Source organism: Notamacropus eugenii, chromosome 3 (genome assembly GCF_028372415.1).
Source record: "Notamacropus eugenii isolate mMacEug1 chromosome 3, mMacEug1.pri_v2, whole genome shotgun sequence".
Lineage (NCBI taxonomy): Eukaryota > Metazoa > Chordata > Mammalia > Diprotodontia > Macropodidae > Notamacropus > Notamacropus eugenii.
Genome location: NC_092874.1, coordinates 352116572 through 352132817, shown reverse-complemented (window position 1 = coordinate 352132817; position 16246 = coordinate 352116572). Strand labels below are relative to the sequence as shown.

Below are 16246 nucleotides of genomic sequence, written 5' to 3'. Positions count from 1 at the left end.
TCCTATCACCTCTGTGCACATCTGTAAATAAGCACAAGAGCATGATGAGTATTGATTTTGGGGTTACAAATAAATTTTAGTGAGTAGGTGAATTTCCAAATATGGAAACCAAGAATAATGAGGACTATCTAAAGAGACTGAAGATGAAGTAGGGATTGATAACCAGTGTGGAAAGAACATGAGGGAAATAGTGGGATCAAGGGCCTAAGAAAGGTTACAAGAAGACAGAATGGCCACCTACGACTATAGTAAAGAAAGAGAAGGTGGGTTAAAACAGACATTCTGAGGTGTGGATGATGGGAAACGAAGTATCTTACAATGGATGGTCTTAAAAGTGAGATAATCTATAGAAAGACAGGATCAGGTATATAATTTGGGGTTGAAGGAAAAGTTATGAAAGGCCTCTGTAGAGAAAGTGATATAAAGTCAATAAGACACATCAAAAGAATAATAATAAGTGTCAACATAAAAACAAGAAAAGTGCTATGAAGAGCGATAAGGTGCTCTTCACAGTTGTGGCTGGGGAAAATTCTTAACTAAATGAGGAACAGAAGTGATCATAAAAAGATAAAATATATAATTTCAAATACATGAGATAAAATATATTTCAAAAGATAAAAATACATTTCTAAGTCACATTTCACAGGCAAAGAAGGAGTCTTACCAAATTACTTTTATGACACAAATACAGCTTTGGTACCTAAACAAGGGAGAGCAAAAACAGAGAAAGAAAACCACAAGTCAATTTCCCTAATGATTATCAATTGAAAAAATTTAAATAAAATATTAGTGGAGAGATTACAGCAATGTATCACAAAGATCATACACAATAACCAGAATTTATACCAGGAATGAAAGACTGGTTCAATATTGGGAAAACTGTAAACATAACTGACCATATCAATAAAAGAAACAATAAAAATCTATGATTACATCAATTTTCAATCATGTCTAACTCTTTGTGACCACATTTGGGGTTTTCTTGGCAATATACTTAAGTAGTTTGCCATTTCCTTCTTCAGTTCATTTTACAGATGAGGAAACTGAGGCAAACAAGGTTAAATGGCTTGCCCAGGGTTACACAGCTAGTAAGTATCTGAGGTCAGATATGAACTGAGGAAGATGAGTCTTCTTGACTCCAGGCTTGATATTCTATCCCCTGTGCCACCTAACTACCCTGATTATATCAATGGAATACATAGCATTTGGGAAAGTGTGGAAAGAGGCACATGGATGTATTTTTGATAGAAGCATGAACTTGTATAACCATTCTGTAAAGCAATCTAGAATTAAGCATATAAAGTGACCATGATATTCATATGATTTGGCCTAAAGAATCTTCTGCTAAGTATACACTCTGAGGTCACTGACAAATTAAAATGTCTATATGCACCAAAATACTCATAGCACTTTTTATGGTAGTAAAAAACTGGAAAGTATATGCCAATCATATGGGAAATGATTAAACAAATTATTAAACATGAACGTAATTAATGGATTATTGGGCTTTTTAAAAAGCATAATGATTGGAGAAACATAGAAAGTCATATAACTGGTTATAAGTGAAGTAAGCAGGGACAGGAAAACAAATACACAATATGTCAACAATCAAAAAAAATAGTAAGAATTGAATAGTGCAAAACTATAAAGAATATGCTTAACCTGCAAAGATAAGATATGAGAAGACACCTTTCCCCATTGGTTTGCAGAAGCAAACATCCAGAGGTAGGCGGCACCACATATAACATCAGATGGTTTTCTATATACTGAATGGTTTTGCTGTAAATATAGGAAATGTAAGAACAAAAGATATCCATAAAAATCTTTAAAAAACAAAACAAGAAACCATATTAAAAGACTCCTGTAAGACACTGATAAGAGTAATGGAAAACAAAACAATTCCAAGGTTCCACTTCCCATCCACTGGCAAAAATGACAAAAAACAGAAATGCTTTATCTCTCTGAGAAATGTTAGAGTGGCTTTTAAGAAGACAGGAACCCTAATATGCTATTGGTGGAGATGTGAACTGGTCCAACCATTCAACAAAGCATTCCCTTCAACTCAGAGCTTGTATTCCTAAGCACATGCTCCAAGGAGCTCAAAGAGAAGGTTCATGTACACTAAAATATTTATAGTATCTCGTTTTGAAATAACAAAGAACTGGAAACAAAGTAAATGTACATCACTAGGGCATGGCTAAACAAGTTCTGGTACATAAATATACTGGAATATTATTCTGCCATAAAGAGAAGCATGGGATATTTATATAAACTAATCTAAAGGGAAGTAAATAGTAGCAAGAAAGCAATATACACAAAGTTTACAACAATATAAATGGAAAGAAGAGCCCCCCAGAGAACAAACCCCAAACTGAATACTATGTAATTATAATAACCAAACATCCCCAGAGAAGAGCAGTAAGGATACATCACCCTTCCTACTTTGCAGAAGTGAGTGTCTATGGCTTAGGAATACTGGACATAAGGGAATACTGGACTTGACTAATGTGTTAGTTGGTTTTATTAAAATGGTTTTTTCCTCCCTTTTTTATTCTTTGTTAAAAGAATATCTTTGGGAGAGAAAAGAAGGAATACAATGGGAAATGACAATGAGGTTAAAAAAAGATATCAATAAAAAAATTTAAAAAATATATTTTTTAAAGTAAATCAGAGATTATCAAAGATTACTGAGCAAAAGAGGGTAGTCCAGTAGAGGGTAGGTAACCTAATAACTTCTATTTTATAACTGTGTCTATATTAAAAAAAATTAAGGAGAAAAAAGAGTAAACAATCTACTTGTTAGAATGTAGAGTATGTGATTATTTGAAAAAAGGTGATGTGCTAGAATCTAAACACCCCATTAAAACTTAAAGCTGCACCATTAATTTACAAATTAGAAGAATCTCAACCCAGGTGCACAGTACCTTTGGAATCAGGTAAGAACCCTGAAGGGCACCAGCTGGAGAACATCAAAAACTCTGGTGCAAAGAAGCCCCAGGCCAACTGGAAAGGCAATCTAACAACAACTGGAGCCCAGCTGTGCCTTATTTAGGACAAGGAAAAGGTCTCTAGGCAAAGTCGAGCCCAGGTGATCCTGAAGACCCGCTGCAGGAGCCCAGCATAAAAGTCATAGCAGCACCCCTGAGCCCAATAATAAGGAAAAACCTCAAGCAGATCCCAAAACATGAGGAAGCCTGGAGGTCTGAAAGAGATGCCATGTCTTGTCTTTCAATCTCAGGACCTAGGCAGTATCTTCCCATTTTCAGGAAGGCAGGACTGGAACCTGACCCAAATACAGGTCCCATGACCCAGACATTGAGACTGATATGAGCAAACCAAAGGAAAAAAAAACATTATTATGAGGAAATAACGTGGGTCTGAGAGACACCCAAGACGTACCTTGAGGAAAAGATGGCTCTCATGATAGGTCTAACTAAAACTAGAAGAAAATAAATATGCTGGCCACAAGGACTACAAGAATACCTGGAAGAAATAAAACAAGGCATGTGAAACAGAAGATGATGTAGGGAGGAAAAAACTGGCAACTGGATTTGATGGACAACAAGCATTCATGAAGCACTATGTGCCACGTACTGAGCTAAGCAATGGAGAGATAAAGGTAAAAACATGGTCCTTGCCCTCAAGGAGCTGACATTGTAATGGGTAATGGCAGCATGCAAATAACTATGTATGTATAAGATAAATTCAAAATGTATGAAGGTTGTGTGTGGGGTGTGGTGGGGGGGAATTGTCTGTTCTCGAAGAGGACCATAACATAAGGGAGATGATGGCATGACTTGCGAGGTACTAGCAGTGGGAAGGTGTCTAGCAAGAACATGAGTTTTGAGCTGAGTCTTGAAAAAGAGCAGGAAAGCTCCGAAGCAGAAGGGAAAAGGAAGAGCATTTCAGGTTATCTTGGACAGCTAGTGCTACATATGCTTGTAAACGTGACCTCTGTGATAAGATGCAAAGTAAAGTGAGCAGAACTGCAGAACAATTTATAAAATGACAACACTGTAGAGAAAAACAACTTTGAAAGACTTTATAACTGTAATTAATACTATAATAAGCCATGAATCCAGAGACCTAAGGATTAATCATGTTCTCTATTTCCTGATAGACTGGTAGACCTTAAAACACGGAATGAGATACACCGATTTAGATATCACTGATGGGATGTTTGGGTGCATGTGCTTGAACCCCAATTCTAAAATCACATTTCTGTCTAACAATAATATTTCTCTCTAGCCTCAAAACACTATCCCAGGCAGTTTCTCCCCAGCCCAAGGACACAGCTTGCCCTAGCAAAACTTTTTTCTCTTTTCCTGATACAGTAGCCAGCTGCACCTACGGAATTTATTAATTTGAACCAGCAGTGTACTGGCTGTGTACTGGGTCATAATGACATTTACTATTCATTGACCAATCATGTATCCTGGACTTAGACACACGTATACTCCCTTACATTTACTTTGTCTAACAAGCACTGATGAGAGCAGCATGGTATTACTTAGTCATCCCTACTGTTAGTTGACTTAGTTTCAGGCCTAAAACCACACCTCCATGTAGCTGTTCCTTGGGCTATTTCCCAATGAACTCTGGATAAAATGCCTGCACAGTAGATACTAAAAGTACATGTTCCTTTCAGAACTAGCCACTCCTAACCACTCCCTAATCCCACCCTGAATCACCTAGTCATCATACTTGGCACATGTTTTACTACAGAATATCCGATATAAATTTTACCTGTACCCCTCTAAGGTTGCAGGTTCCCTAAGAATTCTTGCCCCTTGAAAAGTGTAATAAATCTTGGCCACCTTGCCCTCAACAATGCTCGAGTTCTGGAATTCCTCATCATCACCAGTACGTAAACTAGCTGTTGTTAGGATTTTGTTTCCTTCATTGTTCAATTGGGGGGGAAGAAGATAATTTTAAAAATGAAAAAGACAAGCCAAGAAAGATTGAAACATACTTGGAATTCAGTTCAGACATTTATTAAACACCTGTTATTTGAAAGGCATTGTGTTAAGCCCTGGAGATGCACAGATTCAAATACAGCCCTTGCTCTTAAGAAGAGATTACAATCTAATAAGGAAACATCAAAAATAAGCACAATACAAGGCACAGTGAAACTAGGATAAAGGTAAAACTGAAGAACTAAGAGAACTCTTTACGTTATGGGGATGGAGAACAAGAAAAGGTTTGTGAAAAGTACGTGATATCTAAATTCAATCTTGAAGGAAGAAAAGGATCTAAACCAGTGGAAAGGAGGAGAGTTAATTGCAAGTGTCATAAGATTTAAATTTCCTCTCTAGTGGCATTGGTAAGGCTTTCCTTCTCAAGTAGAATTTAACTGGGATCTTCAATAATTTAATTCGGATGATTACCAGTTTAGGGGTAAAAGAATTTGACTCAGTTTTATGATAACCATTTGCTAGTTGTAAATTCCAAAGTAACTCCTTTCAGTATTCGTTAATCAATTTACAACTTATCCTGATGTAATTTTTCCTCTTCTGCTGTCTTTTGATATACGAACCTTCTTCCTCTTCATTAGCCTACTTTAACTATTACAGGCATTTTTAAAAAAATGTAAATCTTTCCCTTTCCCTTTTGGCAGCTGTAAATTTCAGTCATACATTTTTTTTTCTTTGATATAACTAGAGACTATGAGAATAACTAGAGACTATGAGAATTATAAAACCTCTATCAGGTCCTCAGTGGTGAATTTTAGATACCCTGAACCTATGCTGAACAAATAATAAATTATGATTACCTTCTAGATCTCTTGTTAATGGTTTTGATTGGTAGGAGTATCTATCAATGAATCCTTATGATAATTCCATTTTAGGGGGTGTGGGAAAGCCTATGCAAATACACGAAGGCAAAAAAGAGAATGACAAGACCGGGAAATATCTAGCAGTCCAGCAGGGGCAGCTAGGTGGTGCAATGGATAGAGCACTAATGCAGGAGTCAGGAGGACCTGAGTTCAAGTTGATACTCGCTAGCTGTGTGACCTTGGGCAAGTCACTTAACCCCAGCTGCCTCATCCTGGGTCATCTCCAGTCATCCTGATGAATATCTGGTCACTGGATTCAGATGGCTCTGGAGGAGAAGTGAGGCTGGTGACCAGCACAGTCCTCCCTCACTCAAAACAAAGTCAAGTGTAAGTCATGGCATGGTCTTCTTCGGGCAACAAAGGGTGAACACACACACAAGTAGTCCAGCAATCTGTTCAATCAACAGATTGAGTACCTACTGAAGTCCAGGTATAATGCTAGATTGGTAGGCTGAGACCACAGATGCCAGCTAAGGAATTTGCATTTTATCCTAGAGTCAATATGGAGCCACTGAAGATTTTTCAGTTGTCAGTCTTTCATAAGGATTATTTTTGCAACTGTGTTAAGGATGGGTTAAGAAAGGGAGAGACTAAAGATAGATCAATGAAGATTGCCTTTTGCCTAAACTATTTATGATAAATACAATGATGGTCTGAACTAGAGAGGTTGGCATGCCAGTAGGATGAGAACAATCTAGTTTCAAAACCGACCTTTACATATAAAGCAGTTGTGATGGAGAGTTTTCAATATAAATCATCTATTAAAGTTGTTCAAATAAAACAAACTTAAACATCTAAACTAAACAAACTAAAATCTATTGACTCCACTACACTACTTAGCTGGCATATATGCAGATCTGACATTGATTTACTATGTTTAAATTTGAATTTAGACAAATCACTTCAGAGTGGAAGAGAAATAGGTGCTCATCATACAGAATTTACAAAGCTAAACCATTAGATAAGAAATACTTATGTTGTATTTCTTTTGAAGAGTAAAAAACCGAACTTTCTCTTCTGCTCTACTTGACTTCCATAAGCCTTACAGTTGTCCTAAAAAGGTGTAAATACACATCTCTCAAGTTTTCTGTTCTCTGATAGTACCCCAGAAAATAAAAATGCAGTTGTTATGAACTTAAACCCCCATCACTATTTCTTCTCTTGGTTGTTAATATCATTCTAAAGATAAAAATCAGACTTAACGTTAGCTTTTTTTAAACTCCCTTATCTAATTCTTTCTTCTTTCTCTGCTAGTCATAAATTTTCCCTTCAGTTTGTCCTAACTCCTCAACCTGATCTTCTCATCTCATCTTTCGCCATCCTTTCTGACTTTCTAGTTCACTAGCAATTTTCTTTTGTCTATGTGTATGTGTATAAAACAATTTTTCCATGTTGCTTCTGATTCTTGTCTTTCAATCTTCTCCTGAGTTTCTGAATTTGCCAATTATTTTGATGCAAATCTTTATTTTTTAAAAAAGGCATAGAATATGGCAATGTACTATTACCTCCCATCTTATTCGGTTATCTTCCCGTTTTTTATCAGTTAACAAGCATTTGTTAAAGTCTTATACTCCCTCAGCACTGCCTTAGCTACTACAGGGGATACAAAGTATAAAGCAGGGTTCCCTACTCACAAGAAGCAACCATTCCTCATCCTGGTATCTGTTTTAGACGTTAGGAGTTGGAGATGTCTAACAGGCAGTCAATGATCTGAAAAACTGGAGGCTCAGGAGAGAGGTTAGAGCTGGATAAATAGATCTGAACATCATATGCATAGAAATAGCAGCATAGTACAGAGAAAGACAAAAGTCCAAGACAGATTCCTAAAGGACACCCATGGTTGGGGGGCACAACTTGCATGAACACTCAGCAAAAGCAACTCACTAGTTGTTAGGTAGGTAGAACAATGAGAGAGCAGTGTCAGGAAAACCGAGAGGGGTACAGTATCCAGAAGAGATTCATCAACACTGTCAAAGGTTGCAGAGACATCAAGATGATGAATAAGAAATTGATAAGTACTGAAGAATGCTATTAGATTTGGCAATTAAGAGAATGATAATTCTTGAGAGAGCAATTTAGGTTGAATGATGACAGAAACCAGACTACAGTGGGTTTAGAAGTGACAGGATAGAAAAGAGAGGCAGTTAGCGAAAATGGCTTTCTTAAGGAATTTAGCTTCAAATAGGAGAAGCAAAGGATCCAGAGATTTTTTTTTTTAGGGGTGAGAAGAAAATGAGTTAGGGAGTAGGAGAGTGCAGTAGGATGGGGGGAATTTGGAGATTAGTGAGAGATTAGTGAGAAATTGGAGATTAAGATAATAAAAGGGAACAATCTGCTGAAGGACTTAGAGTGTTCACATAGGTGCATTTAGAGTGGTTTGCCTTGGCAAGAAAGACCATCTCAATATATGACACAAGTGGAGGAAAAAGGGAAAACAATCTGAGTGATATGAGACTGTTACATTAAAAATGAGCACTAGTAACTCCATTTTCCTTTTATCCATCGTTTTGTGAAGCTTAAATTTCAGCTGCTTATAAATTACCTGATTTTGTCACAAGATTAATCTCTCCTCCCAAAGGTCATCCAATTTAAGAAATGTCACAAAACTAATCCTTCTCCCTCTCACCTCAGTGTCTTCCAATGCCTCCCCCGCTTTCCAATAATGAGAAAGCAGGTGCCAAAATCCCCGTAATCATGTTTTTCCCTCTCTCCAAATTGTATATTAACTGTGAGAAACCAAGCTTCTGGGTCCCTGGTTTGCCTAGAACCTTAGATCCCAGGTTTTGTTGTTGTTGTTGTTTTGGCAACTGAATACATTGTTAAATAAATAAAATCTTATCAGTCCTGCTAACAGCGGTGCAATAAAATTCTACAGTAGTAGCTCCCAGCCAAGGGGGGGAAGCTTACAACTATGCTTATAATAAAGAGTGAGTTTCATCTGAGATTATTTGGCTAATATTTGTGAAAATAATGAAATTACACTATAATAAATTAATAGTCTGTATTGAAGTTATGTAATCTTTGAGCCAACTTAGTAATCATAAACCTTATATTCAATGATTTCAATCTTGCCTTAAGGATGAACAGGCAATACAAACTGAAGGCTTAGTCAGCTTTTTTGGGGGGGAAGGCAGGGTTTGAGTCAACTATCAGGTATTCACTCTGTATTCAGAATGTGATTATTCTTAATTTACAAATGAAATGTCTTTATATTTGATCATTGTTAACTGTTATTAAAATATGAGAAGAACTTAGCCCAACATGTGATTAGTTAAATTTTATTAACTGATATAAAATAATCTGGGATTGTAATTCATACTGTTCTAAATTTCAATTTCCGGTATGACTGAGAGGCAGGTAAGTTGCACAATGGGTAGAGTGCCAGACCTGAAGTCAAGCAGACTCATCTTCCTGAATTCAAATCTGGCCTCAGATACTTGCTAGTTGTATGATCACAGGCAAGTTACTTAACCCTCCTTGCCTCAATTTTCTCATTTGTAAAATGAGCTAGAGAAGAAAAATTGCAAGTCATTCTAATATCTTTGCCAAGAAAACCTAAATGGAATCACAAGGATTCCAATACAACTTAAAAACAACTAACAAGTGTCTGAACTATTATTAAGCCAATAATCCAGCATACAAGGAAAACACCAGGTGCTGCCCAAAGGAAGTACAGTCAGACAACTGCTACAGGTGGATGTCTGTCACTGGGAAAAGTTGAGGAAATGACCTTGACAGAGGTTAAGGTAGGAGCCTCATGACTCAGTTTCCATTGTGCTATTTCTTTTCTGAAACAGAAACTTTCCTAGCTGGTTAATTCTGAACCTAACCATATATCCACAACATGGAACTTTGCTGCATGAATGGCTGTTAACTGTGACTTTTGCTTGAAACAAAAAAGAGCTAAAGGAGTGCCCCACTCCTTGTTATGGCTTACGTCAGGTCAATTTGTGCCCTTAGAGGAATAGTCTTGATATTGTCATAACCATGTCCCTCTTTCTTCTTTCATAGCAAATTTCTATAATCCGAATAGGTAAACAGTCAATGTTCTTCAATGCAACACTAAATATATTAATACTAAAACATCTGAGTTACTATAAGAGGATGCAAGTATGAATGATCTTAACTGTTTTCAATCTGAATTTGTAGTCATTTCCATATCCTATATAACTAGGTAAATAAGTTCTTAGGTTTTTTTTGCTACTAGTTATATATTTATATATAAATTATGTCCTTAAATGACCTCTTTCTTTCAGGATGATATGAGGATAATACCCTCAAAAGGGGGTAATGGGACAAAGATGTAAAAGTTTTCTAACTAAATGGAGTAGTAAATTTTGGGAAAGCAACAGGTCAGACTCTTCTATAAGAACTAGGATATATATTTATATCTATATCTATGCATATGTTTGGTTTCCAAATCTTTCTAATGCAATATACAGGCTTTAAGTTCAGTAACAAGTTCTCAAAATTGGATTAAGGATTTTACATATAAAATCACACTGATAACTGTAAAGAAAATGAAGTTATTTTCTTATTTTGAAGTCTCTGTCTGATAATTTTAAGAGACAGAAGGGCTCATTTTCCAAGTCAAAGATTCTTCCTTTGGTCTGTTGAAGGCAGTCTCCATATCATATACAGGTTTAGGTAAAGGCAGAAGTAGCAAGTGGTATGCAAAAACTGAAAATATTCTAAAGTTTCAAGTGAATTATGGGTTACTACTCTGATATTCATCTTATAACTGTTTTTAATTGGTTCAGAACAATAAGGCGAGTTAGTTTTCATCACATGAACTAGTTATTGGAAAAGCAAATTTAGAAGGTTGTGGCCTAAATTGGCCTAAGTGATGCTACTGGCAGATTCTAGCAAAATTATCTGGGAATCTCTGCAAGTGACTTGGAACCAGAGAAGCAGATCTACTAGGAGAAACATCATTCAGAGCTGCCTGGAGAAAGCAACCTATTTTAAAATGTCCAAGAGAAGATGTTTCTAAGAAATAGATGACTACATGAGACTAATTCTGATACTTGGGAGTGGGGTTCCAGGTTACAAAGAAACTTGGTGTTACTTAATATTGATGACCATTATTGTACTACAGCTTTTTTGTTTCATGGTGTTTATGTTTGCTGAGTTTTCTGAGTGATCTTGGTGACTTGTAAATCTCTTCTCTCAAAATGAGTTGTGGTGAACCCGCTAAACACAGTCTGATCTATAGCCTGATTTAGTTCACTTATAGTGTCTATTTAACAAGGTTTGCCTCCTTAGGTGTTATATAAGATTATAACTCTGCTTACACTATTTATGTCTCTCACCCTACCCCTTTGATGCCCCTTATCCAGAAATCCCTAGTAAATAAAGCTTAAGTAAAGATAAGTATCAAGATTGGAGTACCCCAAAGGAAATAATGTTATATTAAAAATGAGCGTGAGTAACTCCATCTTACTTTTATCCACCATTTTGTGAAGTTAAATTTCAGCTGTTTTTAAGTCACCCAGATTAATTTAAGTCACAAGATTAATCACCCCCCTCCCAAAGTTCACCTGATTTAAGGAATGTCACAAAACTAACCCCTTCTGCTTCACCTCAGTGTCACCTGATGCTCCCTCTTAAAACCAATGAAAAACCAAGTATGAACCTCTTTTCTTGTTTTTCATTCCCTCCAAATTTGTGAAAAACCAAACTTATGGTTCCTTGGCTTACAGAGAGACTCTTTTTGTGAATGCAATGCTAAATAAAATCATTGGTCTGGATGAAACTTGATTGCTTTTTTTTCCTACAATACGATGATGAGAAGAGAAAAGGGAGTTCTTGTTGAATGGCCTCATTTTTTGGTAAGGCATGAAACAAGGTTCTCAGGTGTGTGTGGTGGCAGGGAGGTATGTACCATGTTTGAGGATGTTCGAGGAAGAATGTCTGAAGAAGGATGAAAAAATCTGCAACAGCCATTGTAGCAAGCGGGATAGTAAATAGAATAGGGAGGATAAAAGGGTTGCCTTGTTTCAGTGAGGACCTAATTGGGATTATGTAATATAAATTTGTATTGGCTGCAGTTGGCATGTTTTGTGTCTGGAACTGGCTCAGGAAAATCAAAAATTAAATCAGAAATTCAGGTTACAAACAAATTTAACGGCATTTTTGTTCTTTGTTATTGCCATAAAGCTTACTCTGAACTAATAGTTCCTGGGCTCCAGGAAAATGTTTTAAGAGTTTAACCAAGGCCATAAAAGCAAGGCTCAAAATCCTCATGGAGGTGAGTAATATTTGCTTTTCTCTGTACTGTATTCCATCAACCAATAGCTCAAGGATGTGAAATTTTAAGTCTTAGAAGGGAATTAAGAGATAAATTGTTTCTCCACCAATTAATGCCTTAAAACCCTGGAGATCAAAGAAAATTAATACATCAGAGAAGGGATCTCTCAGGTATAAAAAGGGAAAGCATAGAGAAAGAAGTTGAATACTCTATGCAGCTGCTGTACTTTCTAATATAGCCTAAAAGCAGCATTCTACAATCTGTTTGAATGCATTGTCAGAACTATCCCTACCCACTCCCCTTCTAACCTTCCTAAGACCTCACTCAGTCCTCAGTAAAAATATCCTTTAATACATTTCATCTAAATATGTGAGGGTTTTTTTTTTTTTGGAGGGGGTGAGAGGGAAGGAGGATGGAAGGCCGCATTTCTCACCTACTAGGAATGCTAATTTATCACATAATTATTCACTGGAGAAATATTTGTCACCAAAAGTAGGAGTTAGAATGGTAAGGAATACTTAAGATATCCTTTTTCATTTAAAAAACCACATCCTCAAACAATAAGGCAGGAAATTTCTCTCTAGTAGTACTTAACTCCTAGCCAAAAATGCCTAAAAAATTTGATATACACTTGAACTAGAGACTTTCTGGTTCTTTAACTCAGCCTGAATACAATTTCAGTAGCCTCTTGGTACCAAAATTGTATCAAGTCTACATGATTAAAAGAACAACAATAAGGTGGATGCAGTACTGTCAGTTATCTTAATTGCTAAAACAAATCAAAACATGAGTGATTCTATAGATAGTCACAATCCAACTGCATTTCTTCCCAGAAGATATGGCCTAAAAGTGACTCATAGTTTTGTCTTCAGATAAAGTTCCAAGAGACCTGGGTAGTCTCAAGAAGAAATACATGGACCTCTGAAAATTCCTGGGTAAGCCAACAACTAAAAAAAGCAACATTGCACTTTGAAAATATACTACCACTGTGGGTAGAAAGTGAGTAGGATTCAATATTATAACGCATTTGTGTCAACAACGCATCTTTATCCTTCATATGAAAAGACAACAGTAATATAAAATTGTTTCTGCGGTAATTCTGAAGTTATGCCAAAGCCATTTACATTGTTATTTCTAAGAGAAGTCTTCACTTCCTCATAAAGGTCAAAGAAGCATTCTAGTCTATTTGAATATATTACCAAAACAATGTCACAAATATATAAAATGCACTTAGAACAAACTTAAAACAAGTTCTTCCCACTTCTCTCCAGTCTACCATCCCCAATAAAATATGCCTAGGAAGACATAAATGATGGTGAATTAATTTCTATTTTTCATTATATAAGAAGCAAAATATCTAGGCAAAACCAAGAGAGATTCGAACTAACCTGGAGTAAATAAAATTTTGGTGTTTTGGAGCCCTTTTTTTTGTGGGGAAGGATTCTACACCTAGGATCTCATTCCAGTAGGAAATTCTTCTCAAAGGAATTTCCTTTACTAAGGAACACCTGCCATTGATCTTCATTTATGTTCTTAGAGATTTATCCAGGGCAAAGAGAGGTTAAATGAATTGCCCAAGGACACAAGGCTAGCATGCATCAAAACAATACTTGAAACTTGGTTTCCTTTATTTGAGGCCAGCCCTCTATCCACAACTGTCATGATGACAATACATAACGGGAATAGTACAAGTGAAAACTGGCATTACTTTACTATTAAACACTTGAGCTGAGTCAATTGCCAATCCCAAAGCCACCATAAACTAAGCTTCATTTGATGTCCTATACAGAGTATTCAGTGAAATGAAGTATGCCAGAGTTTGAAATGGCACAGGAAAATGGCAGATTTTCTCCAAACAACAAAAAAACCTAAAACTAATTTCAGTTAGTTTATGACAAGAAAACATGAATTATTCCTATATTTAATCTTTTAATTTTATTTGTTAATGAAATAAAATGACTGGATATTAAAATTTATATCAAATGTGTACAAGAAGGCAGTAATAAAGGACAATGGATTTTTTAAAATAATCATATAATAACATTGAAAACTGCTATACTTAAGCACCAAATTTATGAGAAGATAGAAGTTTAAAGGATTAAATCACAATAGGGAGTCTGAAAAACTTGACAATTCTTTGTTCTAATTATCTAAGAAAAATTGAAGCTAGAAATTTGTTTTCAGAGAGTGGCAATCCTGCTCACATATAGACAAATTCTTATAAACAATGTCAGTAAATAAGTAGCATTTTGGAAAAAATTATCAGCTACAAATAATGCTTTAGCTGACAAATGTCAGAAAGATGGAACATGAAACTATAAATACGGGACTAAGATAATGCTATCAGCTACCAGTGTTATGATGCTGAAAGGAATGCATTCAGACAGATTTCAAAATGGACAACTGATAATGAAATACAAGATTTAAACATGAAACTAAGATGTAAAGAGGAAGGAATTACCTAAAATGTCCTTCAACTAGAGAGCTAACCAGTTTACAAATTTAAAACCTCCCTAGCTAAAGAAATCAAGTGAATGTTACTCTAGTTGTAGATAAAGAATATGTGCATTCTAAGACAATATTCAACATAAAATACAGCCATGACCTATTTGAAACACTATATATTTTTACGACTTTCCTTCACCTCTAAGTAATGACACCCAATATATTTAAGTGACTACAGTGGGATATATATACTTGATCTTTGAAGAGGATAAAAGACTTTGACATTTATAAAAAACTTTGTAATTAACCAAATAATGTCAAAAGTAGCATATACAACCTACACTTGCCTTTAATACAATATGCCCACGCAGAATCAAAATGCTAAGTCACTGGGGACGTTTGTGTTGTGTAAGCTTTAAATAAAACTGCACTAACTGTTGCAGATAGGAATTAATCTAACAATGCTCCCACTACTAACACCTATGACATTCGCTCCCACCCTTACTCCATAATATGAACAGATTTTAAAGTTAACGATTTGAATCTGGTAATAAGAATGTTTGCAGGAAAGTTATACTTTAGGAAAAATTAATAGAAGATATGGGCTGACGGGATGATGACAGAATGTGGAAAACAGGGCAGGGGCAAGGACACGGGAAAAATGCCAGGGTTGGGAAGGGAAAGGCCGGGCTGGGGTAACGATGATACAGAGAAGAATCGATGCAAAGTTGCCGGCCCAGCAGGTCCGCTTAAGGAAACTGGAGAAGTGAAAGTGGGCTGAGACGACCTGCCAACGCCAGGGCTGGACAAGACGCATGGAAGGGCCGAGGACCAGCAGGGATCTGATGTGGCAGGACGGAGGGGAGGGCCGGAGGGCCGGACGACAAGCCCTGGGGGGCTGGGGCTGGGGGTGCGAAAGTGGGGGAGGGACACCCCCAAACACGATCCAACCCATCCCAGACTGCGACATGACGACCGCGGAGAGAGAGGGAGGGGTACACAAAGGGCCCACCTGAGCCGGGCCCGGGGGGCCGGGGAGGTCCGGGGGGCCGGGGAGGTCCTGGCCTCCGGCTTAGGCCACGCAGCCGCAGCCCGCGGGGAGCCAGCCCGGCCGGGCTCCTCTCTTTTCTTGGGCCGGAGGGAGGCTCTCCGAGTCCTCCGGACCCCCGACCCTGGGAAGGGGGGCCCGTAGCCCGAGGAGGCACCTCCCCCACCCCCAAACTTGTAGGATCCGGGGAACTGCGGATCCAAGTAAATAAAATTCCTCTCACCGAGACCCGCAGAGGGTCCGAGCCGTGAGCAGCACAGGTTCCTTTACCCGCCGCCGCCTCCTCCCCACGCAGGGCGACAGCTCCAAGACCCCGCCCCACCCAACGCGGTGGCGGAGGCTGCGAGCCTGCAAAGCCCCCGCCTCCCTTCCTCGTCTGGGCCAATGGGCAGAAAGAACCTCTGCCCAAGAAAGACAGACACCCAATCCGAAGGGGAGGAAGAAAGAGGATGGGGTGGCTGAGTGGGCGGGGCGGGGCACAGAAGGAAGAAGGAAGCAATATCTAAAGCCCCGCCTCCCCCGAGAAGGACTCCTTCGATTGGCCGAACAGTCCGAGAGCTGAGAATGACTTTCTCACCAGCCTTTCTGCAGAGTGCACCCTGGACCCGGAGCGCTCAGTGGGGGGCAGGGTTCTGCGGAGGTAGGCGGTGCGTGTGGGCGGAGCCAG

At 37.9% G+C, this 16246-nt stretch overlaps 1 protein-coding gene across 11 annotated transcripts in view; it reads right to left on the bottom strand.

The window, feature by feature from the left end:
* The window catches only part of PJA2 (praja ring finger ubiquitin ligase 2), a 132300-nt gene extending 116338 nt beyond the window's left edge, over window positions 1-15962 (bottom strand). For 3 of the 11 annotated variants that reach the window (XM_072597249.1, XM_072597259.1, XM_072597253.1), the window contains exon 1: window positions 15803-15962. The gene's annotated coding sequence lies outside the window, so the exon portion shown is untranslated. Of the gene's footprint in view, window positions 1-664; window positions 701-3399; window positions 3484-15543 lie in introns of all 11 variants that reach the window. The other 8 variants (XM_072597262.1, XM_072597255.1, XM_072597254.1 and 5 more) reach the window with 7 other exon arrangements.
* Window positions 15963-16246: the final 284 nt, after the last annotated feature.